At 35.7% G+C, this 27,683-nt stretch overlaps 1 protein-coding gene across 1 annotated transcript in view; it reads right to left on the bottom strand.

Moving 5' to 3' along the window:
• The window catches only part of LOC149075852 (uncharacterized), a 97,521-nt gene extending 83,263 nt beyond the window's left edge, over positions 1-14,258 (bottom strand). The window contains exon 1 of the mRNA XM_089243375.1: positions 13,985-14,258. The gene's annotated coding sequence lies outside the window, so the exon portion shown is untranslated. The remainder of the gene's footprint in view (positions 1-13,984) is intronic.
• Between the last annotated feature and the right edge of the window lie 13,425 nt (positions 14,259-27,683).

Raw genomic sequence — 27,683 nt, forward strand, 5'->3', positions numbered from 1 at the left:
TGAAGGATATCACAGGTCCTGATATCTTCCTGAAAGTTATTAGATCCTGAATCTAAAATAAAAACTAATTTAGACAACGACAGATTGGGTTTATTGCGGACATCAAGGCCATTGGAATTACCAAACTTCAGGCACGTGCTAGAAAAAAAGTAAGTAACATACAAGTGGATACGCATTTAAAACGCCTATGCACCAACGAGAGCAAACCTAAAAAAATCAATGAATTGTGATGCAATGTCGCCAACAAATCGGACTTTGGACTGTAAGATCCCTGCAAAGCATTTATGAATCATTTGATTACACGCGTGTGCATCATTCGTACGGACGCGAATAGGAATTTCTCGTATTTAAGAAAAAAAAACCCAGAAATATGCGTATGAGGAAAGCAAGCATTGTGTGTATGTTTTCAATTGCATTTCTCTATCATCCCGAGCAAAATGCTGACTGCCTGTCGTGTCCCATTGTTCTGTGTTGGTGGCGGGCATGCATGTACATACCGTCGCGCTAGCCTTTCGCATATAAGAAGTCTCCGCGATTTACGGGAATGCTCGACGCTTTTGTTATGGGACGTACAGATGATGTGCATATTTATATGTGTCCGTGGATGTAACGTGACATTGAGCAAGGACTTCTTTTTAATAACTAACAATAATAATAACAATATTCCAATGTCGGCTCGGTAGCATCTTATCAAAGACACAAAAAAAAACACACACACACACGATATCCACGGACTGAAATATCGTTGACGCGGTATTTCGTCAGGTGCGTACGTGTGCGATTTGTGATCTCACTACTTTGAATACAAGCATTGTTCTGAGATAAGTTACAAATACCAGAGAGAGGAGAAAAATATATATTACTATTCTCACATCGCATGCATTCCGTTTAAAAGAAAAAACATTCGAAATGACAAACTAATGTATAAGAATTGCATGATTCCGATGTAATAAACACTAAATATTTATCAAACTCAAACTACTAGAGAAAACTTTATTGCGTTTACTATTTGCTACAGTTTGAGGTAAAAAAACAAAGAATCAACTTTCTATGAAATCTCTCGGAATATTTAGAGCGGAAAACGTTATATGAATTCTTGAACAGTGAAACCTTACTACAACCTCACTTACTATATTCAATATAACGATAAATCCCTATACAACGATATTTCTCCACTCTTATTTGGAAGTAAGACTTCCATCAAACTTGCAGTTTGATATTAAACCGCTGCCTCTCGATATAACGATAATCCCCTCTAAAACGATGTTTTTTTTTCTTGATCAACAGATTATCGTTGTGTCGCAATTTCACTGTATTTTTCATTGGTCGTGTACAGGATTCTGATTGGGAATTTTTCGGCTCTGTGAGATAAATTGGCCCGATGTGAGATCAATTATACAGCTCTTTACAATGCCTGTGTACATGGCCCACAGAAGGAGGAAACTGAAAAGGCTCTCGTCAGTGGTCCGGGGATTCCTAAAAACATTTTCACTATGGATATGGTTATTGTAGGAGGATCACCAAAAGTTTTGTATGCAGGGGATCGTCAAAACACTGGCCTCAAGGGTAGGGGGATCACTATACCATTTCTCTGTAATTGTTACTACGTCGTAATATTCTGTTAATAATATTTTGGGTACGACATGATATATAAATTCATGGAATTTTTAACTGAAGCTATGTTGTTTATCAATTTACACTCGACGCTCGTTATAACGGCCCCCCTTATAGTGACCATCCCATTACAACGATAGTAGGTTAAGTTCAAAATGTTTTCATATAATGACTATCTATATTTTCTTTCCAATATAACCACCCTCTCAATATAACGTCTATTTTCGACGGAACGAAAAGGGTCGTTATATCGAGCGTCGACTGTTCAATCGAGGTGAAATACATAGTCAATCACATTGATCTCTCAATTATGAGACGATTTTCTGCACTCTGGGTCTATAAGATTTTAAGATAAATGTATAGGCAAATAATGCTATTCACTTATGCGCCTCTCTCACTAATGCGTCTTTTTTTTTATCTCGTTCACTTGCACCGGTGCATAAGTGAAAGATCACCGTAATTTAAATCCCATAGTACGGTCTGAAGCGGATTTTAGTCTGTTGAGTCCACCGGGTACAAGAGAAAACATTGGGTCCCTTAAATTAGAAAAAAGTGTAACGTTTGGGTTTTTCAGGGCCCTTCAGAAGTCAGTGCCCGGGTGTGGGCCCGGTGAGCCCACCGTCTAAACCGCCTCTGTGTACGGCTCAGTATACCCTTCGTACTTTAGCTTGTTTACATGGTTGGACTTGGCCGTATAATGAGATTAAAATACACTGATTGAGTATTTCAATTTAATTTCAACTGCTCAACCATACTTTAAAAATTCTATCAATTTACAGAAGATATTTTATTTGAAAAGTACGTGTTAAGCCTTATTAAAAAACGCATATACAGACAGTGATGCCCCCCCCCCCCGGGCAGATTTTTCGAAGGACGCCTAATTCAAAACTTTTAGTACCCATTGATACTGATTTTTCTAGTATATTCGTATAATAATAAATTACTGAATAACTTATTATTCATATAATACGAAAGTTCAAAACCAATTTGTGACAGAGTCTGGCCAGGGAAGTGGTGGCTCAAAAAAACTTCACCCTAGAAGTGTGGCTGCATAGGGACCCTGTGAAAGATCCCACGCCACGGGGTTTGGCTCTAATAAAAACAATATTACACTAGAGTGTTCAATAAACACCAAAATATTCCAGACTCTGCCACGAAGCCGGGAGGGAATAGATATCGGCAATGGGATAGGTTCGGTTGTAGAGTTGTACCGCTCATTAAGCCTAGAGGTCTGGTTCCAGAGAGACTCTGCGAAAGATTCCACCCTACTTGTTTGGCTCAAGAAAGAGTTTACGAAAGATCCCAATCAGGGTGGGACTTGGTCATTTACCGTCATTTAAACGGTACAAGAAAAGTTTTGCGGCCCTCTTCAATATTGATTTGCATGCCGCTCTCGATCGGTAGTAAATTGCTGTATGGCGTTATGATAGCATACCCTAACAGCCTCGAGGTGCGAAAGATCCCAGCCTAAAGATCGGGCTGCAGAGAGACACTGCCCGTTCTGTTTGTTTGATTTTTCCACGAGAGACATTCATGCCCTGAATTTTAGGTGATATTAATTTAATGTAATGCGAGAGAGATAATGGTTATCAATATTTGATATTACTAGCATTGCTGTCTATAAAAAAGGAGGATACATACACAAAAAATACAATTTTTTTTTCAAAGCCCAGAGTAAAATGCACCGCCCACGCAACAACTACAACAACCGTCCGCATCACTGGTCATCATGTTACGTACCCTCAACACTCATACACAATCACAAAAATAAAGCAAAAAAAAATGAATACACTCTACAAAACATTAATCTCCACAATTCCCTATATTTCAAGATAAACGACATGCACTTTGTGATGGTCATGTTATATATATATAAGTTTGTGTGTTTTCCCAGTTCCACTTTTTTTTTTACTGCAGTATTATTATTACTAGGCCAAGGTCCGGTATGGACATTGAAGGCATAAATGGAGATAAAAAAAAAAAACGTAATACATCATTTCAACATTCGGCCATTGAAATGAGTCCGTCTCGGCGTAATGGCTTGAATGATATGTTGAGGGGAAAACATACAAACACACGGTAAAGGTCTGGCCATCTTCGCGATCCATGAGTCGTTTTCCTCTTGATATCGAATCATCATGATGATGATGATAATAGTAATATCTATGAATTGAAAAAGAAATATATATATATATTTCGTGACTATAGGATAGTATGTCGTTCATATTGAACACACACAAGAACCGCTTCGGTCCACACGAATGAATTCCTCGAAAAAGAATCATGGTGCGAGTAAACGCCTAAATCAAAGATACCAACGCCAATGAACTGGATTTTTCTGAGAATTATTGTTTTTTTTTTCCATGTACTGAATGTGAATGAATATGCGTGTGTGTGTTCAGACACGAATCCGGACGATTTGTCGTGAAATAAATGCATGTATGTTTAAGTTTTCACTCTTTACGTTTACATTTTCCACAGACTCTTGTTTTTCTAAAGATCGTTATCGATATTCAAATACATATCAAACGACGCCCAAGAAAGGTAATTGATATCGTGTCTTATACGTGAATCGGGTATTCAACCGCATGTCAATTCCATTGATTATTCTGCCGTCTTCTATGAGAGGAATGACTCATTGAACACAGCTGTGATTTCTTCGAACATGCATATAGGTTCGAAAAGACTGCTATGCTCATTTAAGCTGGAATGTGTGGAACTTGAGGACGGGTTGGTTTTCAAGCGGTGCAGCCTAAATGAATGAAAATCACATAAACCTATTTGGGGACTCACTGTGGTCAAACAAAATGTGATTTTATACCGAGATTTTTGATTTTATATTCTGATTTATGATTTAATACTTCTTATGTTCAAATAATATTTGTTACGCTTGTGTATTTGTAAAATTGTCAGGGATACCCAGTCCGTAAAGAAAATGAGCCGAAATTGTCATATGGCGATACAACTCAGGTGTTTTTCGCGGCTTGACTGTCCAAACTAATAAATGATGTAAAGCACATTTGCGGAAAGATAAAAACTTTAGAAGGCTAAAAGTTTTAATCTTTCTCTTGATATGTTGACGTCAGGAATAGATTATTCGTCAGACCTAATAGATTATTATCTATAGCGAGAGAGAGAGAGAGAGACTTCCTGAAGTCTACAAAATATAATTATCTCACCATCTGTACATTCACCTAAATGCCAAACAGATACATTATACTGTAATCTTAAATAAAAGTAAGAACCTTTCCTATACACGCCGTATATTTTTCTTTTTATATCTTTCCTACTCACTGTGCTTCATGGTCTCAAGCATCGCGTCTCGAAAACCCGTATATGTATCGTTTTTCTACCTACCAACATTCATATGAGAATCATTTCATGCTTTTGAAGCGTAATTTTAGGGCTATAGGGTTCGTCCTTAATTTCGCACATCAGTGTGTTTCTCCGTCTGTTAAATATGCAAATAGCAACATGATTACGCTACTTGTATGTGCTGACATATCCGTCAAAGTGGTCCGTCTCAAAGCGATGTGTCACTCATCAACATGCAATATACATACGGATGTCCCCCCCCCCCTCTATTATTATCATCTTCATTAAAAGAGCCGGGTTCCTCGTTGATGTGGTATCGTTTGTTCTGGAAAACGTGGTCATTATCTCTCTGGAAGCCTCATCAGGTAGGTCTCGTCAAAGTTCCGTCACAATATCTCGAATCTCTCTTTCGTGGGCTCGAACCCATCCTTTTGTCCTTGGACCTCCATTATCTGTTTTTGGAACGTGTGTGTGTGTGTGTGTGCTTAATGAAGTTCGACAGTAATTAGCATGTTTTAGTCACGGTGGAGGAGCTGAGGTTTATATATTTATAACATTTTTATATAAATGAAGACATAGAATGTGTTTCGCTATAATTGACCGATAACAGTGAAGACAGAATGAGGGGAAAAAAATAAGGGCGGGATTGTCTTCAAATTCGTTATCTCTCTCTTATCCAGGATCTCTTTTTCAAGCATCCTCTATCTCCAGCAGATAGAGCTCTGTAATAAAGAATAGAGCCTTTTATTTCTCTATCGTTATCGACTGAGGCAATGACCAGTTTGAGTAATTACTTATTATTTATATACCTTTAACGACCTGTACGGTTGATGAGTTTAAAGTGATTGAGGGATCGATACGGTGGCTTTAATACCAGCCTGGCATAGCCATTATTTCACGGCCATCTTTGTGGGACACTAGAAACCGTATTTAAAGTGGCCGGCTACCTACACGATATCGATCATAAAACGACCAGTGAGCTGAAATATTTATTGTGATAAAGTAATTACGTGTCACATTAAACACTTAATTAATTAACTAATACTTGGCAATAAATACATACCCCATTAATTTCTATAATGTTATGAAATATTATTATTATTATTTAAAACTTAGTTATAGAGCGTAAGCTTATTGTAATAGCATTAGCAGGAATCCGTATTACCGACCATTCAAGAAAGTTCTGATTGCCAAAATTAATAAAAACAATGTATTTTTACTTTTAATACAATATAAATACTGTGTACTTTTAAATCCCAACTATAGAATACAGAAAATTGGAAAGTGTATGCTAAAGCAGTGTTTCTCTTGACCTTTGTCCTCCCATGGCATCATCCTATCGATGTCTCCGCACTCTCTCTAAGTGTAAGGCCCTTTTAACATACTGAATTATTTTTATTATTGAGTAAAAATACAGTGAACAAAATTTTTTAAATAAGGTCGGTATATGGACCCCTAGGTCACTACTACTAATAAACCGTACATGCACCTCGTGTACATTCCTCTGTAGAATTTCTAAAGAATAGGTACGTGACGGAAAGTGTGTTCTGAGTGTATGTGTGGCACCTAACGTATTTATGTTGTCAGAGTTGTGCTTGTTTCATGTTCCTTCTGGTGCTGCCATTTGTGTTCCATATTTTCAAGTGAAAAACTAAAGTTCAGTGAGCTTCATTCCAGCAGGGCCGTGACAACATCATGGACAACTGGGAAAACTGGGGTAGTTCAAGTAATGACAATGTTCTGTGACCCCCAATATTTAGCCAGAAAGAACAGCTTGAATATTTGCATACTTTCGAAAATCCCAGCACCAGATCTCTGGCACGTCCCTATGCCTTATTTTTACCAACGTGGTATTTGAAAAAAAAAGTTTGTCACAAAAAGTGTGTTTCTTGAGAAATTCGTATGTCTCACATTTTGAAAAAAATGCTATGTATAAAATATTTATTTCTAATAAGCGGCCCATCAGCATATCCACCGTTCTATACTTGGTAAAAAATGTAAAACAGTAATTACTGCATTCCTCCATCTCACAATGAAATACTGTATTAGTTTAAAAAATGTTTGCTAAATGCACAGAATCCAAAAGTCTTGGTATTTAAAGCAATCATATCTGAATTAATCAATAATAAATCATGTATTTCATATCGTTCATTTCAGATATTTCGTTAATATTTGAATTTTGCACGATGATTACCATTGTCAATTTCTTATTACGTTTTTAGGAGCAAATATTTACGTAATCCCCGCATTATTTTAACACTCTATGGCTTACTCTCATAAAAACGTATTGAAAAAAAAAATTACAAAAATGGATGTAAATGGGTGCTGTTAGTATATTTTTAATTCAAACAATGCATATTAGCACAGCAATATAATTAATTTGAGTACATTTTTTAATTATCTAATCTGGTAAATGAAGGGTAAAATGCAAAGTTTGCTTTGATTTTGATGTTGCCTATAACCAGATAAAATTTGCAAAGCTGAATGGATTTTAAATTGAATTTTATTTCTAATTCCTTCCATTTTTGTGTGGTTTCCAAAAATCTCCGAGCACTTAAAATTTCAGTAGCTCTCAAAAATTAGCATCAACAAGGAATCAACTCCTCATAGTTAAAAAAAATTATTGTACTCATATAACCGTATTTTGTACTGCAATGTCACTAAAATATGTATTAAAATACTAAAAAAATATAAACGTTTCTACAAGAAATTGGTATAATGGGTTTTTTTGACTATGTATTTGCGATGACGCAAATTCAAAAATATACAGAACCATAGAGGGGTAAAGGTGAACAATTCCTTCAGAATTATGTTTAAATAAAAAAAATGTACCACGGAAGGTAAGGCAAGAAATACGGTATATTTATTATTCTGCTAAAAGCGGTAAATTGTAAGACAAAAAGTAATCACTTACCTGGTCAATTTTTAGTATAGCTCTATTATAACTACATGCAAAAAACTTTGGACAAATGATACTTGAATAAACATCATTTATAAAGTATGAAAAAAAAAGATCTTGAAGCAAGAAAAAAGACAAATGCCAAAAAAAAAGTATAGCCTCAAGCTGACAAAACGCATATCTACCGAATATGCATAATCATACGAATAATTATCAGAAATTTAAAAAAAAAACCAACTTCACTGAATTCAAAATAGTTTTCATTTCTTTACGTATAACGGATGTACATACCTTTCATTTCACTGCAGAGGCATAAGAAGCTCTGTGTGTGTGTGCGTTTCTCTCGCATATTGCCAAAACGATTCCTTTCATAATCGAAATTTCAGTTAAATGTCCTTAATACATTAATTTCGGCTTAACAATCTCTCGCTTTTTTTTTCATGTCTGATATTTAAACAAACGGAGCCCGTTGTTACATATATTTCATTATTTATGCTCCAATGACTACATTCAATATTGTCTCTGGGTGACAATAGTTATCTCCCATCATTAAAAAAAATAAGAATTTCACTTTCTTTTGCACCAACAGCAGCATTTGGAGCGTGCAAAAAGAAACGGATATTCGGAATGTGTTTTCATTCTGACCAATCACGTCCGTTCAAAACCTTCACGAGTATTAATAATGATAATAATATAGCACAACGTAGTAGTAAAAGAATAACGTTAGATATTCGGAAAAGGTAAATCGTACGTGTTATTTGTTTTGTCTGCGGAAGATTTACCAATGAAAAAATTGAGTTTCAATCATCGAAATTGTGAAATAATATTTTATAATCAATGTATTAAATTTAAAAGAAAAACGTAACAGAAATAAGGCAATGAAAGAACTTACTTTTAGGTTATAATGATTGAAATTTCAAAAAATTCATATTTGAATAAGAAATTCCCTGTGATTCTCGTGCTAAACTGTTTCCTCAACGAATAAGCGCAACATGTGCTTATTAATTATGAAATTTTTTAAAAAAATTCCGGGTTTCTGTCAATGCGAAATAATAAGAATAGAATCTATAACAGCGATTTCAAAATATGTGCCGATCAGGGGGTGCAACGAAAGAATATTGGGAAAATATTTTACTGAACGTAGTTATAGGATATTATTTCTGACTGGGATGTTCCAGCAATTTCGTAAGTGATTTGAGATCGAGCAGGGATGACGCAAGATATTTGAAACTCTCACGGCTGCTACGGACTCAAGAAGTTTGGGAATTCTTGCTCTAGTAATTCGACAACGCCTAGCCACCAAAAAAAGTCACACACATCAACACTTAGTTGGATTTTCTTTAACACAAATAAAACACTAAATTTGAACTTGAAACTTAAATTTATGCTTATCACATTAAACCGATGGTTCTGAAAATGAGCATCACGGTTCTTAGGGGTATCGCCCCGAATTGATGGTATTGATGTTTGCCTGTCAGTGCTTTGGGGGTGGGTTTTTATTTCACACTATTCTGGTGAGCCACGGGTATACGTTGTCATGGCAAAGGAGATGTGGTTAGTCAAAATTTGAAAACCATTGCATTAACCTTTAAATGCATAGTTTGTTACAACCTAAATTTTTTTCTTTCCATAGTTTGAATCACAAAGAAGTTAGATTATATATATTTGGAAAGTAATATTACTTCAATACATTTATTTTATTTGTAATTTTTTTTATTCTGCTCGTCTTCAGTAAGATCCTGTATATACAGGGTGATTGCAATTAAAGTTCCCGTACTCTGAGTAGTTTTTCTCAAAAACTGTTTTTCCGAATACAGCCAAAATTTTAGGATATCTTAGTAATGGTCAGTTTGAGTATACTGACATTGCTCAGACTAATGTAGCACCCGCCGGTATACTGACCTATTTAGCGCCCGTTCTGGAGGACGTATTCCATTGAAACTTGTATATACGCTATATGGTTCATGGAAAAAAAGAAAATTCAATAAAAAAAAGTGTCACTTTTTCACCTGGTGGTCGAAAATTTAACTTTTTCTTATTTCATAAATCTCTCTCCCATGGTCTCATAAAGATATCCTAAAGATTTGGCTGTATTCGAATAAGCAGTTTTTGAGAAAAAATACTCAGAGTACGTGAACATTAATCATAATCACCCTGTATATGCGCAGTGCAATTTGAAATATATATATTTTTAAATGATTTTTTTGGCTTTTTTTTTTTCAATGCGTGTCACACATTCATTAATGATTTTTCCGGCTTTCAATGCGTGTCATTCATTAACTATTAAAAAAATTATCTGCTCGGGAAAAAAAAATTGCTCATCTCCACAAAACATGTATAATTTGTGCTCTTTTGGGCTCATAATGTTTGAATCCCGTTCCCCGAACTCGTTAAGATGTCTTTGCCTATGACTCGCATAGAATAAATACACTGGTCTCTTTCTCACTTCCAAAAACGAACATCTCTAAACCCGTACATCGTACAAATACTAAAATTTAAGCAATATAAATCACCGATCGGGACCCGTCCGGTATTCTAACCTGTATATAATATAAAACACAAGACATCAGGAAGGAGAACAACTATATCAATCATAGATGAAGCGAGATGCTGTTTTGAATTCCAATTCACCATCTCAAGAGAAGACGCGACCCGAATCGCTGTCTATTGGACCGCAATCTGCTATTGCCCAGCGACGCCCGTTCTAATAACCAAGAGACACTGTAAGAAAGGACACCCACCTCATATGATTCAATCGAGTTCTATGCCTGTGTCCGACCCATTGTCAAACAAAATGATCAGATTTAATCTTCGTGAATATCTTACCACGTATAATGCCATGATCGCGAACTGTCCTATTGAATTAACGAAGCAGTCGCGATCAAAAAAAAAAAAAAGAACACTAAACTCATACCAAGAAACGCACGCTTTGAGACTCGTAAAAAAAAAAGTTTGTGGTAGTAATCGTATGCAAATTACAATTAGGCCAGTTTGTGAACTATCATTGAAACTGTTGTTATTAGAACAATTAAAAGTGCTTTTGAGCCGGTTCCAATTAGTTATTGTCGTGGATGAATATCAACTCACTATACGCCTTAAATAATACTATCACTGTTTACTTGTTGATTTAGATTGTTGGTAAGAGTAGGCACAGTTTAATGAACCGGGGTACGCCTTGTCTTTGAGGCGATATGCTCTTTAGAAAGTCCATAGATGTCTATGGCTCTCAGAGCGTTTTGCCGTGGCCTGCCAATCATTTTTAGAAAATAATTAAAAACATTGAAAGACGATTGAATTAAAAATGTATTTCGATAAGCCCACAGGACTCTGTGGTATTTAGAATGATGAGGTGATTGTCAGATTCACCGGTAACGCTGTAATTTGTAAAAGTTGGAACCTAGTAATCCAAACGTAATTTGAAGACCTTTATTTCATATTTTTCGGAAGGGAAATGTCGGCATCTAAAAATGCATTCCGATAACTACTTATTCCAAAGAAATTTTGAAAAAATTTTTTGAAAACCTTACGGAAACAAATAATTTCCGAATTTTTGAAAGAAATAACTTCAGAGTGTCATTCTTTCTTAATGAAAGAAAATTAATTAATTATTTCATAATTAATATAAAAATAATTCCAGAATTACCAAAAAAAAAATAATTTCAGAATTAATAGAAGAAACAATAATTAATCAAAAACATATTCATAATTTGTGTGAAAGAAATTATTTCGGAATAAATCTAAACTAGTCTTCAATTATTTAGGGGCTCCTTTTCACCTCGGAGCTCTTTTGGCCCATCTGTTAAAATGACACTTGTACAAACATTTGTAAATATGGGGTTCTATCTGAGAATTTTAAACACAAGCACACAAGCAGTATAAGTTGGTGGCCCGCGGGCTTCGTGAAAAATTTCAATTTGGCCCGCAATGTCGGAAAGGTTGAAGACCTCTGTGTGTTACACAGAAATTTTCATGCCTTTTCTTTTTAATGTTCTGCACTTTTATGAAAGAAACCTGCTGAAATATGTCTTTAATTTCAACCGGATTCAAATTATCCGAAAACCCCAAATAAAGCATAAACAACCGCTATAATGGATTATCATAAACTGAAATTGTTACTGCGTAGAACCACATTGTGGAAGCGCATAAGAAAGCACGCAAGTTGGGCTGATGTGATGAAAAACGCGTTAGAATAGTTTCTGAAGACTGCGACTCACGTCGATACTATAAGTTTCAGTTTTAAAATAATCATCAACTAGCAAAAGACTACGAGGAAGTGTGAAGACACAAAAATAACATATTACGATATATTTTTCATATACTGGTGTATTATACAAAAGATCCTTAAGGGAAGTTGAAAGGAATAATAGAAAATATACGCTTTATCCTGAAAATATGCTTAGACCGTGGCCAGGAAAACGTAACAGAAATTCGATATTTTCAAATTAACACGTTAGAAATTGGGGATATGCAGCAGTAGCTTCGTATGTTATTACAACAGGGATTCCTAAACTTTTTGTGATCCCAAGGGAAACTGAAAGAAATAATAAAAAATGTTACTCGCTGTTAAAATCCGTTTTGACCCCGGCACTGTTGGATAAATACCTCGTGTAACCACTTGCCAAATCTCAAACCCTACGGCATCTTAAATTGCTAGTCCATACCAACCGATAACCTTAAATTTCATGGAGAAACTGATTGGGAATTTAATTGCATTCCCATCACAACGCTCAACATAATTTTATTCGCAAAATAATGCATCCCGTGTTACTCCTGACCGATTTCACAACTTAAGGTGACGCAGCCCGCCGTTTAGGAACCGCTATGTTTGAAAAGGTTCAAAATATGATATTGAATGCAGGAGTTTCTTGCTTCCATCCCTGAAAGTTTACTATTCATTTCCTTCATTTATTTATTTATTTATTTTATTAATGAGGATTCAATCACTTATAACTATCTTATTTGTTGGGCTTGTCAAATCGAAAAAAAAATTTAAGCGCCAGGCAAATTTCTTTGGAGAGAATGAATGAATGAGAATGATTTTTATCTCAAGAAAAAACTGTCCTAAATTATATTTTTGTTGTTTTGTTTTTCCGACTTTCCCGGTTACTTTGCATCTTATCTTCCTATGTTAATTAAAAGACAACTGTTATGGAAACAAAGAATTTTGGGTTATTCATAGACTTCAATTTAACAATCACGTACAGAAATGTTTAGGCACCGATACCGACTTTTTAGTCAGCATGGCGATCTAGCGCCTGAAATTTGTCCAGCCCTGCTTATATTTATTACAGTAGTATAAGCTAAAGTCAGTATAGTGGTACCTAGACTAAAGAGATAAAATCATCCGCCAAAGTTAGTCATACCTTAATAAATGTTTAAAATTGTTGCTCAAGGATGGAGGAGTAGGGGGTACTCGAAAATGTTTGAACCCTGAGCCTCGAACTCGTTAAGACGTCTCTGACTAGAAGTCATGTAGCAAGAATATACCAATGTGTATACCGGTTTTCTTCTCACTTAAAAAAACTAACATCTTTACACAGCGTGTATATCACTCAAATTTGAGCAACATAAATCACCTATCAGAGAACCCGTTCGATATATTTAAAGTTTAATAATTAAGTTTTCTCAAAGGCAACAATAAAGATCCCGTTTTACATTCAATGCTTACAAAACAAATACTCCTATAAAGAATACTTAACAGGACACTGTACATTAAAGTCAAGGCACGACAAAGGTAGTACATCGGGAACAAAGATGAATACAGTACATAGTTCAATCTAAAATTGATGCCGATTTCGACATATTTAAAGCGTATATTTAATAACAACTATTTTCTCATACGTTTCACAGTCGTAAATCAAATACTGTATTTAATCGGAAGCTAAAAATGTATCGAATAGTTTTTGCTCGTAACTTTTATTTGGCTTTACGTTTATGCACATAAATATTTTTTCTCAAGTGTTTAAAGTACATAATTTATACTCCATAAGATACCTAATTGTACAGAAAAAGCTCACATCTAATTGTGCAATCACAGTATAGGAGTTGAAATCATAGCAATACTTCGCAAAAAATATTGACAATGGCCTAGTAGTTTTCAAGCATTCAATAATGATGATGTGAATTGAATAAACATAAATATGAAAACGGACCTACCTGTTGATTCAGTGAGGATGACGAAGAGTTATTCCATTGGAAATCACGCGTGTTCACATGTTACATGCCTAAAGAGAAGCACCACAATCCGAGAGAGAGGGCATGTTTTATCAGCAGTTTCCCCCACCCACCAATAGGAATTGTTTTTTCTTAATTTTCACAATTTGAAATGATGAGTTGGGCAGCGAGTGAAGTTGAATGACATAGAGAGGGAGAGATCATAGAGTTCAAACGGGCCGCGCGACCGACTCATACAACAGTCCGATCTGCAACTGGTTGGATGGAAAACAAAACTTGCGCGGGACCTCTGCGGTGATCCCGCGAGTTTTTCCCCTATCGGTTTTCCCTCACTTATTTTTCCCTTTCATGGGGAAAAGTCTATTAGATTTCTGGCTCTTTCCGAAATGAAAGAAATGGCTCCGACACAAGAAATTTCACTTCGTTAGCTATTTAAAAAAAAAAAATTTAACAAAATTAAATTTTCTTTACTGAACGTTAAAAGCAATTTAAATCCATGAAATATCCTTGTTCGTTATTATTAACTTCATACAAGTTAACTTCAGCGTAAAATTAAAAAAATAATTAGTGCAATAAATAAAATAATTAATGTTTATCATATATTATAATAATTTGTTATAAATTGATATTTTTTAATGATATTGTTAAAACATTGATTAAAATCAATCATCTATTTTTGATATTTTATTTTTAAGTTTCTAGAAAGAAGAGAAGAGTTTAGTTAATTTCTTTAAATTACAGAATCAAAAAAATTCAATTTATTTCATGAACTTTGAACAAACTATAAATTTTTCGTATTTAATTCTTTTTTCTTCCAAAGAGACGAAGCATCTTTATTCCTGTATAAAAATTTGATTATGCTGTGTTATCGTCACGGCTGCGAATTTCAATGTAAATGCGTATTTTGTACCCCTTTATATATGTATTTCAATGACATTTTCGGAGGGGGATTTGGCACAATAAAATTAATTTTAAAAAATTCCGTATAAAAATGCTTATTTTGCACTTTACAAAACAGTCTACAGCTTACTCAAATTATAAAACATATTCGAATGAATCTTTTTGAGTTTAAATTTTTATCCATAATTCATGGTTATTATGCACAATCATCGCAATCGTCTCAGTAAGTTTGATAAATCTTCCTACAGAATGAAATTGGTAAGTATGATAAATATGGAATAAATTATGCAGAAATATCACTTATATTCAACCATTTATTAGTACTTCCGGTACGTAATACATGCAATGCACATATTTTGCCATAAAAATTAAATTCAATTAAGTGTTATAAGGTTAAAAAACTATGTCTTGTAATGTTATCTTTCTTCATATTTATCAATATTTTAAACATAAACAACATCACCGATCGAATCCATCATCCTAGACTGAAGCAATATGCTTGATAAATCTAAGTAATTCATTGACGGCGAGCTGGGGGATCATGCATAATCACCTGATTTATCACATCTACCATAACATACAATATTAATAACTTGCCTTTCCTCGACAAAATGCCATTGACAAATTTTGGTGACACCCTTGTGGGAGTCGCCAAGAACTTTAAAAGTCGTAAGTTTAAAATTTAAACCGTTTTCGCGACGGGCGGTAGCGTTACGTGACGTTAACACTGAAATTCCCGGGTTTGCAGCAGGTTTTTTAAAATGCATTATAACTATTAAAATAGTTATAGAAACAATCTTCTCTCTTCAAGATTTTGCTTCACAAAAAAAATTTCAAATAACTCATTAAAAAATAAAAATTATCGGCATAACTATGAACTTAATATTATCAGACGTGCATTGACACCCGAGGAATTTCTACTTCCAGGTTTAGTAACAATACATTTTTTCCACGAATACTTCCTTGATTTCATTTCTCGATATTATTTTAATCTATGCTATTGATCGTCAAATAAGTGTTCGAATGAAGCATTGATAACAAATAAATAATACATCAAAAACCTATCAGTTCAAGAAAAAATATATCTTCCTTTCCCAGTAAAGAAATAAAAACCCTCATTTTGAACGTAAGGAATACGAATTGAATTGGCATCCCAAACACACACACACAATGGACGAGCATAAAAATAGATGTCATTCGTTCGCGTGGCCTAATGGGGTTGGGCAGCGAACTTCTGTGCCATGATCTAGAAGAAAGAGACTGATTATAATCTAAAACACACACGTGCTGGATACCGAACAACACGGGATTCTCCACCCACCATTACAGATTTGTATCGAAAAGGTGATAAGAAACAAGAAAAAATAAAAAATAAATAGTTTCACGGGGCCCCAGAAACCCGAAGGCAGAAAGAGAGTAAAAACATAGCCACAGCTCCAATTTTCAACAACCGAAATAATTGTGTGTTCTTCTATAGAGAAGAAGGGAGAAAAAAAAAGAAGAGAGAAATAGGCAGGTAGAGAGAGAAGTAGAGATCGAAAATTGTTCGTCCATTGTACTCTTTTGGTAGGAAGGTTCATGGTTCAGTCATCAGCTGTGGTGGTCCTGCTTGACTGAGCCAGGAAATTCTGTCTATGTTGGGGATGAAGCCTACGGAAATGACTGCATAGACACGGTAGGAAAATCTCGCGGAACGGAAGTTTTGGTCAGAAAAAAAAAATCCCCCATACCATACACAAACTAGAGTAGTATTACCGCAGGAGAAGCCACGCGCCTCAAACGTAATTTCTGACGCCTCTTTCCAAGTGGAAAACCCGACCACCAAACACAAAAGACAGGAAAGTACCAAAAAAGTGTAGATTTTCACACAAACACGAAAAAAAAAACACACGTATAAGGAAAAGGTAAAATTCGTTGGAAAATAAAAAATTCTTAGGAAAAAAAGAAGTTGAAAGCAAAAGTAGAATTTCTTTTTTCAGGAATCGCTTGACAGCATCTGCTGCAGTCGCATTCCATCAGCCATCTTGATGTCATTATCAAATAGCCTGTGACATTCAGTTGACAAGACCCCACACGCAGCTCGAAGGGATTCTCTTGAAACTTGTACAACAGTAGTTTTCTAACTTTTGTCACCCGCGGCTCCGTTACCCAATGCATGATTCAACTGTGGCTCCCCGGAATAGTTTTGAGTATATATTTTCCCACCTAACGGAACCACTTCAAAGCACAAATTGGCTCATAAATTAGTACCTCCAGCTCACCGTGACGTCCGCGACAAAGGTTGACGACGCCCCTAGGAGCCGCGATGCACACTTTGGGAAACACTACTGTAGGAGGAACTGATGATGTCAAATGTTTCAGAAATGAAACACAGTGGAGCATAATTTGATTCTCTTCCATTCACTTAATTAATTTCTATCCATTTGGTATATATGGAATGTATAACTTTAGAATGTACAGGGTGTCTCATAAATTCGTAAACAGTTTAAAAATTCATAAAAATTGAAGAAATTGATATATTTGGATGCAGGGTTGCGGAAACGTTCTCCGAGGGGGGGGGGGATTTTTTTCCAGTAAAAAAATTTGATTCGCGTTTTTGTCAATAGAGGGTGCTGCACAAAAACAAATTACAGAATTCCATAAAAAAACTACTTCTTCAATCTTTTCTGTATCCTAAACGTCCGTAAAGCTTCAGCCGGCGATTCGTGGCTGAGGTAGAACAACTTCACCAATAGTACTTTATCTACCAGTGCCATCACAATGAAAACCTTATGTAAGCGCCAGTAATAAGGAAATTCAGAAATTAGTTGTTAATCGGGTACCTTGCATTTTATAGGACTTTGATCTGCATATTTCCAGTGATTGCTTTCGTTCAGCGCCTTGTGAATCGACAAAAACTTCAACTTTTTTTTCTGTGTCGAAAAAATTCCTCTTCGTGAGAATAACATTTTCGTAAACCGCAGTCAAATATACCGATTCTTTCAATTTTTATGAATTTTTAAATTATTTACAAATTTCTTGGACACCCCGTATCCGAAAAGTATCCAAAAAGAATAAGCATTCTGTTGTTGATTCTAAAATTGGAAGAAAAAATTGGAAAATGTGTAAATAGCTAAAAGATAAAAATTAGGCTCTTGGATAGTTTCATCCAATTAAATTCATGGTTAGAGGAAAAGAAATATAAAAACTATAAAATTTTTCAATAAATATTAATAAAATGTTTTTCCACTATTTTTCGTGAAACAATTTATCCCGTTATATTTGAAGGAAAGTTTTTCAGGCAATCGATGATTGAGAAATGCAAAATTCGATTTTTTCCACTTTTAAATTATGTGACTATTTAGAAAGATGGGGACAAAAACGATGTTAGCTGAAAATACAAAAATACAACACCAGACAGCTGCCCGAATTCGAACATTGGCCGGGTTAATTTTTAACGACATTAGGCAATTTAATGCGAATTGGCCAATTTCGGGCTTTGGCAGTAACAATATATAACTACCTCTATAGTTTTCCGATATCATCATGACAATTTTATATTTGTTCACTTGAAAATATATTTTTTTTCAATGTTACTTGGTAATGTGTTTTCAGAAAAATATGGGCAGACACAAATCATATCGATTGAAATTTTTTATTTTTTCGAGTCGAGATCCTGCTAATATTTAAACTCTTTTTATTCCCCTTCCAAACAATTTTGAATTTATTAGAGTGACAACATCACAGTTGATTTTCCCCAATTTCTCTGACTATTTTTCATGCTTTTCTAAGTTTTGAATAATCCGTAGAAATTTTATTCCTTTCAGACACCCTTCACATCGAGCACTCTGTATAGCAAATATATCTGGGAGCGTTGATAAAAATTTAAGATGGTTTTAAAAATATATTAAAATACTTTTTTAAACGTCATTAATTCATATTTAAAACCAGATTTCATCCGCATTTCTTTTCATTTTTGAGGGTTATTTCTCCCGTTTGATTACTCTTTTAACCCTTTAAGCGGCAATTAGAAATCATTAAATCCCTCTTCAAAATTACATCTTTTTTAATGAAGTAGGCTTTCTTCCGATTTCCAGCAGGTGCAGCCAAGGGGTATAGGGAAAAGTTTCCCATTGAGAAATCAATTTCACAAAATATCTGGACTTGTCAATGTTAAAATAAGAGGCACCTCATTCTTTTATGGAGGTGAGATATCTCGTTATTGCCACTTAAAGGGTTAAAAGTATAGCATTGAAATCATCATACTGTATCCATCGAGAACACGCATCACTTTGAATACGCAGATGTTAAAGACGCACATGGTCCTAGAATTCAAATCCAATTTTATTTTTTATTTTGCATACATAATTTTTAATTAAAAATATATATAATATTTTCAGCCTGAACAACAACAATTCAATTCGAGAAAATTAATTATTTCTTCCTTTATAAAAGTTTTCATGAACTACGCAGGACTCTGAACACGATTTTTTTAAAAACACCTCAATACATTGTGTTGTCATAAGTGTGCACAGCCCTCGCGTATATATTTTGTTTCTTCATATAAACGGAAACACTGTATTATGCAAGTGTGTAATGCATATAAATAAAAGGAACGTGTTTCGATTATGACGACACAGCATGAATTTACCGAAACTCGTCCTTGCGAAATTGTTTTCAAAGAATTTCAATTGAAGAGGATTCTCAGACAGGAAATCCATAGACATGTATTATAGACAGAATTAAGAAAGGTAGACTTCGAAGACACGACAGGTCGTAAAAAGAAAGAAGAATGGCGTCGTCTTTTCAGTACAAAAAGATTCACCAATACTATTTTTTTTTTTTTTTTCACAATTTATACGAGTACCATTTATCCCATTTACTGGTCGACTGATCTCATATACGTGTATCGCACAGTCATCGCTTGTTTTGTGTTTTTCGTTGAGGCGTTATATGTAGACTTTCCTACCCATATCTTTACATTAAGTTTCTTCGGTTCTTTGCTGTTATTTTTTCCGAATGAGGTGTGAACAAAGGTGTAGAAGAAACAAAACAAGAAAAGAGGCTGAGGAAAAAATGTATATATTCTGGAGGTTATTGGGGATTGAGGTCGACCGAGAGAGATCGATATGCTTTGAACACACATTACATTTTCCCTTATTTGAGATTAAGTACAGAATATGTCCGTTAAAACTGTTACGGTAAGTTTCATAAATGGATGATTATCCTTAATCGCTGGTTATTATGCATAGTCACCTATCGTCTCGGTAGAGTTGATAAATTTTCGCACTTTTACCGCTTTTATCGGTGATTATGCATAATTCCTGAATGAAGTTGATAAGTATGATAAATATGGAAAAAAAATCATGAGAAATATCACTTAAATTCAACCACTTATCACATTTACCAGTATTTTTGTACATAATCAACATCCCTGATCGAATCCCCTTATCCTAGACTGAACTGTGAGAGAAATGTCTGGTAAATTTAAGTAATTCATTGACGATTTATCATATTTACCAACACGAGCTGGGGATTATACATAATCACCGGTAAATGTGATAAATTCACAAAATTTATCAAGCATACCAAAATGTCCGATGATTATCCATAATCATCATAATCACCATGGTTGATTAATTTATCCCATTCACCGTACAATAACGCCAGCTCACAATCACGGGAAAAATTGTCTTCATAACTGGATTTTCATTACGACCAAAAAAAATTTTTTGCTATAAGAGATACAGATATAACTTAGTAAATTTTCATTATTTAATTATATTTTAGGCCGGGATCAAAGTTAAAAGTTTGATAAAAATATTTTACAAAACTTGAAAAAAGAACCAATAAGCGTATTGGTAACTAATAGGCTTATTGATTGCATTTTTCAAGTTTTATAAAAAGAACTTTTATCAAACTTTCATAGTGTAATACCGGCCATATAGATAATTTCGTTCTGATATCAGTGAATGAGCAAGATTCCAGTTATGTGAAATCGGTTTGGCTCACACACACATCAGTAGATTTTCAGAAACATTTTTTGCATGGAAATTCGTATTCTCAAAAAAATTTTGCCACCCAAGACCGAATAATTAGAATTCTTAACTTATTTTCAACTTATTTATAACTTATTTTCAAAAAATCTATCCCTTTAACTGAAATTCTATTAGATTCCGAACTCGAAATTGTTGGAGCCGAATGGCTTCAACCCAACTGTCCCCCACTTGCCATCTTTTCTGTCTATTTCCCTCCCTCTCCTGATTTCCACCTTTTTGAACAACTGGAAATTATTCTTGAAAAATTTTATAACACACATTCTATTCTTATCTCCGGAGACTGGAATCTTCCCGGCATTGACTGGAAAAATATGGAATCCCTGTCCGGCAATCACGGAATTAATAACAAAGTCCTAGATATCTTCCTTAAATTTAACTTGGTCCAATCCATTTTTGAACCCACAAGAACTACCCTCTACTCCAGCTCTACCTTAGATCTCATTGCTACCTCCAATCGAATTTCAGTCCTTTCCACCTCCATCTTTGAGGGTTGCTCCGACCATAATATCCCAGTCATTAACTTTTCCCTCCGCCACTCTATCCCATCCTACAAACTCGCCCCTAAACGTAATTTCAACAAGGCAAATTATCCACTTATGCAAAATATTTTTCGCTCTCACTTCAATGATTTCTTATCCATATCCGCTTCTAACAATATCCACACCCTCTGGACCTCTTTTAAATGTATTATAGACAAATGCTTAACCACAGTTCCAATTAAAAATGTTTCTCCTAAGTCTTTTTTTAATCCATGGATCACCAGAGATATTATTCATTTAAAGAGGAAAATCCGCCGAATCGCCTTCAAATATAAAACTAACAAATCCAATTCACTCAAATCCATAATTTCAGCCTCCACCCGAGACCTCAGAAACCTCATTTCCGTCCAAAAGTCCAGATACCTCTCTCATTCTCTACCCCATTACTTAAAAACCAATCCAACAAAATTCTGGAGTTACCTTAGACCTAAATCTGTTGGTCCCACTTCCCTGAGAAGTTCAAATAAATATACATTTTCTCCTTCAGAGATGGCTACCGAATTCAATTTAGCTTTCTGCTCGGTTTTCTCAATAGACCCCTCTCCTCCCCAATACTCTTTTTTTGATTCTATCCACAACTCACCCCCTATATCCTTTTCCAAACAAGGTATCCTAAAACTTTTGAAAAAACTGAAACCCCATTCTGTTGGCCCTGACGACATCCCAAATTCTATTCTTAAATTCTGTGCTGATGAAGTCGCCGACTATCTTTTAATCCTGTTCAATGTTTCACTAAATTCTGCTACCCTCCCGAACGACTGGAAAATCAATAAAATTATTCCTATCCACAAAACTGGTTCACTTTCCAATCCCCTTAACTTCAGGCCAATAGCAATCACTTCCTCCTGCTGTAAAATCTTCGAGCATATTGTAGCAAAAGAAATCCGTATCCACTTAGACTCCATCAGCTTCTTTTTCCCCAACCAACACGGCTTTAGACAATCTCTCTCTACTACCTCTCAACTGGCCCTCTTCATCCACGACCTCTCTGAAGCCATTGATAAAAACCTACAAACTGATATCGTATTCCTAGATTTCTCTAAAGCCTTTGATAAAGTTCCCCACGATAAACTTCTTTTCAAACTCTCCCGCCTTGGCCTTAACGTTCAATTACTTAATTGGGTGGAGGCTTTCCTAAAACACCGTAAACAGTTTGTTCATTTTAATGATCATAACTCGTCATCCACCTCCGTAAAGTCTGGGACCCCTCAAGGATCGGTCCTCTCCCCGTTACTTTTCCTAATTTATATCAATGACCTTCCTCAATCCCTCAACTGCACCACTAGACTTTTTGCTGATGACTGTGTAATTTACCGTATCATTCACCATCAATCTGATCAAGAACTTCTCCAACATAACCTGGCTTCCATCGCCGACTGGTGTTCCCTATGGCAAATGCCAATGAATATCTCAAAAACGGTTCACATGAAAGTTACCCGTAAACTTCTTCCTCTTGAATACTCCTACTCCATCAATCATTTACCGTTATCCCAAGTTTCACATATCAAATACCTTGGGGTCATTATTTCAGCCGACCTACGTTGGAACAAACACATCGACTACATTTACCAGAAGTGTCTTAACAAACTTTTCTTCCTCCGCCGCAATCTTAAACACTCTACTCGGGATATCAGACTTCTCTGTTACCAAACTTATATATCCCCCGTCCTCTCCTACGCCGCTGAAATCTGGGACCCTTACACCTCCAGTAATATAGACAAACTTGAATCTATTCAAAATAAATTCGCCCGATTTGTTCACGACTGCTGGTCATCTTTCATTTCTGTGTCCGAACTTAAAAATGAACTTCATCTCCTCCCTCTCTCTACTCTTCGTCTCATCTCTCGATTAACATTGCTTTATAAAATTTTCCATGGTCAGTTCAACATGGATACTTCTGGTATCTTAGCCAAACCATCCTACATCTCTAGAAGACTCGACCATTCCCTTAAAATAAAACCTATTTTTGCTTCCACTGACTGCTTTAAATACAGCTTCTTTCCTCATACCATTGGTGAATGGAACAAACTCCCAAGCTCTATTGTTGAATCTCCCTCTATCACTAGTTTTTTATCCAACATCAAACAATATCTTTGTCATTCTCAATCGCATCCTCTTGTATAGGCCCAAGGGCCAACAATATTGTATAAATAAATAAATAAATAAATTCTGAATTAATTTCTCACTGGGATGGAAGAGATCTCAGCAACAGGATAAGTCCGGCGGCAGAGTAATGACATTCATCCATTGCTCAATTTTTTTAATTTATGGACTCGTTAACATTTTTTCGCGAAACAGACGGTCTTTTAATCACGATTTGTCCAGTCATTCGGAAATGACTTCAAACTGTAAGTCCTGCAGTCAAATGAATTCTGGCCAAAAAAAATCCAAGCATTTACCATCTTTACTTCAAAATATGGAAGACAGATGGCTGTACGAACAAGAACATGATATAAGCGCAGCTCTGACAACATAAATGCGTTAGAGCCATGCAGATATACACATTACACGTTCCAGCATGTGCCGATTCGTTGGAAATTCCGCAGAGGAATGTATACGAGATGAATTATATGGTTAAGTAGCAGATCAGTGATTCCCAACGTGGGCGTGGGAAAGTTCTAGGGGGGCGGTAGAAGCTACAGGTTAGATTTCGTTGGGGGGCGATGGGAGAGAAAAAAAATTCTGAAGAAGGGGGAGATGTGTGGGACAAACAAGGTTGGGAAACTATGTAGTTATTAATCCTGGCAGTGAAGGACGACCACAGTATGTGAGTTACTGAAAGTGTCGTAATATCCCGTAAGTATAGCCTAAGAATAATGGGTAAAAAAATACGACTTTCTAATGATCATCCTCCATTTAAATTGCATGAAAATAATGTCTACAAGGAGCATGTGTGATAAGAAGGAATTACAATCCATTCTTTGTTTCAGTCTTGAAGAGACTGAAACATACGAGACTTCGATGTTATTACGAGACTTATGTTATGTTCGATGTTATTTCGATGTTTTATTACGAGACTTCGTATTCGTAATAACGAAACTCTCGTCGTAAGTCGTTCCCGTTACAACGGATTTTCACTGTAGTTCGGTATACTTACATACCTAGTGACAATTGGGGAAAATTCCACAGTAAATTTATCCATTGCGATGGCCAATTTAAAAATATATGGCTCACTAAAAAATTGCTTTTCTCACGTCAGAAAATCACCGCATTTTTTTTATCCGACCTTCCTGGTAGAAACTTCCCGTGTAAACATCAAGGCCGAAGATTCTCGATGCTTCATTATATATGCAAGTAAACATCAATGATAATCATGATTTTTCCCCTGGTGTGTTTCCTTTTAAACATTTACCTTTTTCAAATTATATTTTATACTGCATCTTTTTAAAATTATATCGACAAGAATGTATGATAATGACCTCAATGTAACCTCAATTTCCATCTTCGAAGGAAAACGAAAAACTTTTATCAAGGACAGAAGTGAGATAAAAATAAAATCAATGCGTTTGATTTTATCACGTGAGGAAAGTTATCAACTGATTCATATCAAAGAAGAATAATACTCAACAATCACTGAATGATTGTCGCCCAACTTCACGACCCAGTCTACCTTTCAAAAAATATCTCCCTATGGAGAGCAATTAGGCTAACAACATTCAAAATTTCACCCATAAATACAAAGTGCATGGGGAAGTCCCTTTATTCTGGAATAATTCGCGAACTGTTGATTCTAGAAGCATACTTTCAAATGGGGGAGAAGTACCGTATATACTCGTGTATAAGCCGAGTTTTTTTGTGGAAAAATTCGTTCCTCAAGTAGGGGGGTCGGCTTATACTCGGGTCAGTTTTTGATGAAAAAATATTGACCCCCCCCCGAAATCAGTAGTCATTTTTGTAGCAGAGGTCGGGAAACCGGCATTATTGGTATGGGCTATGTTCAAATACCACAGAACCGATAATGTCACTCGTGGCAAAGAATTTGAAAACATCATTGGCTTTGATACCAGGTGGGCTAACGTTGATTGTACAGCCCTTAGATGTGAGCATCAACAAGCCTTTCAAGAACTATTTGAGGAATTTGTGGATCGAATGGATGAGCTCCGATGAAGAAACTGCAGAAAGTGGGTGCCTTGAAGAAACCTGACATTGGCCTAGTGTGCTAATGGGTACGAGGCTTGGAATTCTGTTTCCGCCGAAATTATCATCCGATTCTTCAAAAAGTGTTGCATCATCAATGCGATGGACGGAACTGAAGATGATATCCTCTTTGAAAGTGACAATGACGATGAGGATAAAAACGAAGATGCCGCACCCCCTATGATGATCTGATGGATTACCATGAGCTTGGAGACTCAGAATGAACGGATTAAAAAGTTTGAATCATTTTCTATTGTAAATATCCGCAAGCTATTCATTTTGCATGAAAATATAAGAATTTTTTTTTTCTCTGATTTGCACGGATTTTTGAGGGTCGGCTTATACACGGGTTTTCAATTTATTGCGGTTTTGGTGGTCCTGAAGTTGGGGGGTCGGCTTATACACGAGTATATACGGTATCCAAATAACATGTAGACAAGGGCGCAGCGGGAGGGGGGGGGGGGACTTGGGGGTCTGGTCCCCCCCCCCGAAATGTGAGAAAATAAATGACCGAAAAAAGGGAAAAAGATGGCCAAATCTATTGTTCTGTCACTGTGGTCCCCCCTCGAACGAAATTTCTGGCTACGCCCCTGCATGTAGACCTCGGATACGTCCTTCATATTGCAATGCAAGGGGTTATTTAGTTATTAAAATAAAATAAAATAACTTTTTTTATTTGGTCACCCAGTTTTAAAAAACCCAATTGGAGAAAGTAGTTGTCCTGTCTCTCCTGAACCCCCCAAGGAAATCTATTTTTTTCCAGTGCGATATTCGCTAAGATACAGTATTTGAATTCGAAAATCGGTGAAAATGAGGGGAAAGAGCACCGCAAAAATGATTGAACAAACTTTTTTTCTGTTGTTCTTTCCCTCATTTTCAGCAATTTTTGAATTCAAATATCCCAGCGAATATTATACTTGAAACATTATGGGGGTTTTTTTCGGCATAGGAAAGACAGGGTACGAACTTTCTGATTCAATACCGACCTTAGAGCGAACAAAAAAATCCCCGAAGAAAAAGAAAAAGAATGCCGGAAACCTGAAAAGGAGGACAAAAAGGCGAATTTTCCAAAACGTCGGAGGACTCATGGAACGACATCAGAAAAGAGGACGTCTGGTAATCCAGGTACAATCGTGCAGACACGTGTCGGTATAAAATGTTTCAGCTAGTTTCAAGTTTACTGAAATACCAATAGATGGCAGCACTAATTTCAAATGTATTCTTGGTGCTTACCATTCACTTAAAGGTAAAAGTTGGTGATGGTAAAAAAACAATTTCTCACTTGTTGTATTTGTTAGATTGTATTTTTCTAGGATGAAAATCTTCGAAACTAAAAATGCAAATGATGCAAATACGGAACAACTGACAGCAAATTTTGTCTCATAAAAAAAAATCAATGTTTTCAATGTGATGAAAACCATGGAGGAAAGAATAACTTAATAAGAATAAGAGTTATTCTTTCCTCCATGGATGAAAACACATTTAAGAAAATGGAATTACGCACTGAAGTTGAGTTTTTACCTACCAAACACATATATAGTAAATTTGGCCCGATTTGGTTTTCAGCCACTTCCACAGTATAACTGTGTAACAGTTGTGATTATAGTTCCACTTTTGCATGGCACCATCTGTTGAAGATTGAGACAAGTGAACTGTACTAAATTTCCTGATTTTTGTACACGCAAATTTTGTACTAAACTCCCTGACTTCGTATTATGCATACGAATTTTTTTTTTATTTTTTTTTGGAGGTGCTATCTATATTTTTAATCGACAACTCTCCAAGAATATGCGTCCCACTATCATCCCCCACATCCTAGGCTGGGATATTTTGCGCCCCCCCCCCCCCCCGACCACACTTTCACGGACCCCTTTACGATGAATTTATAGCGTGAAAAGCAAAAAAATGGGGAAAATCGTCCCGAGCCCTAGGGCTGGAACCTTGTCAGCCTACCCCTTGTGGTGGCCATGCCCACTATAATACAGTAGACTCTCGGTAACTCGCCACCAAGTGGATGTCAAATTAGCGGGGTTTCGCTCTGAATTTTTGTTCGATCGTTTTTGTGTA

The sequence above is a fragment of the Pholcus phalangioides genome, unplaced genomic scaffold (genome assembly GCF_987345545.1).
Source record: "Pholcus phalangioides strain wild (caught in Gottingen) unplaced genomic scaffold, Ppha-v1.0 ptg000015l_1, whole genome shotgun sequence".
Taxonomy (NCBI): Eukaryota; Metazoa; Arthropoda; class Arachnida; order Araneae; family Pholcidae; genus Pholcus; species Pholcus phalangioides.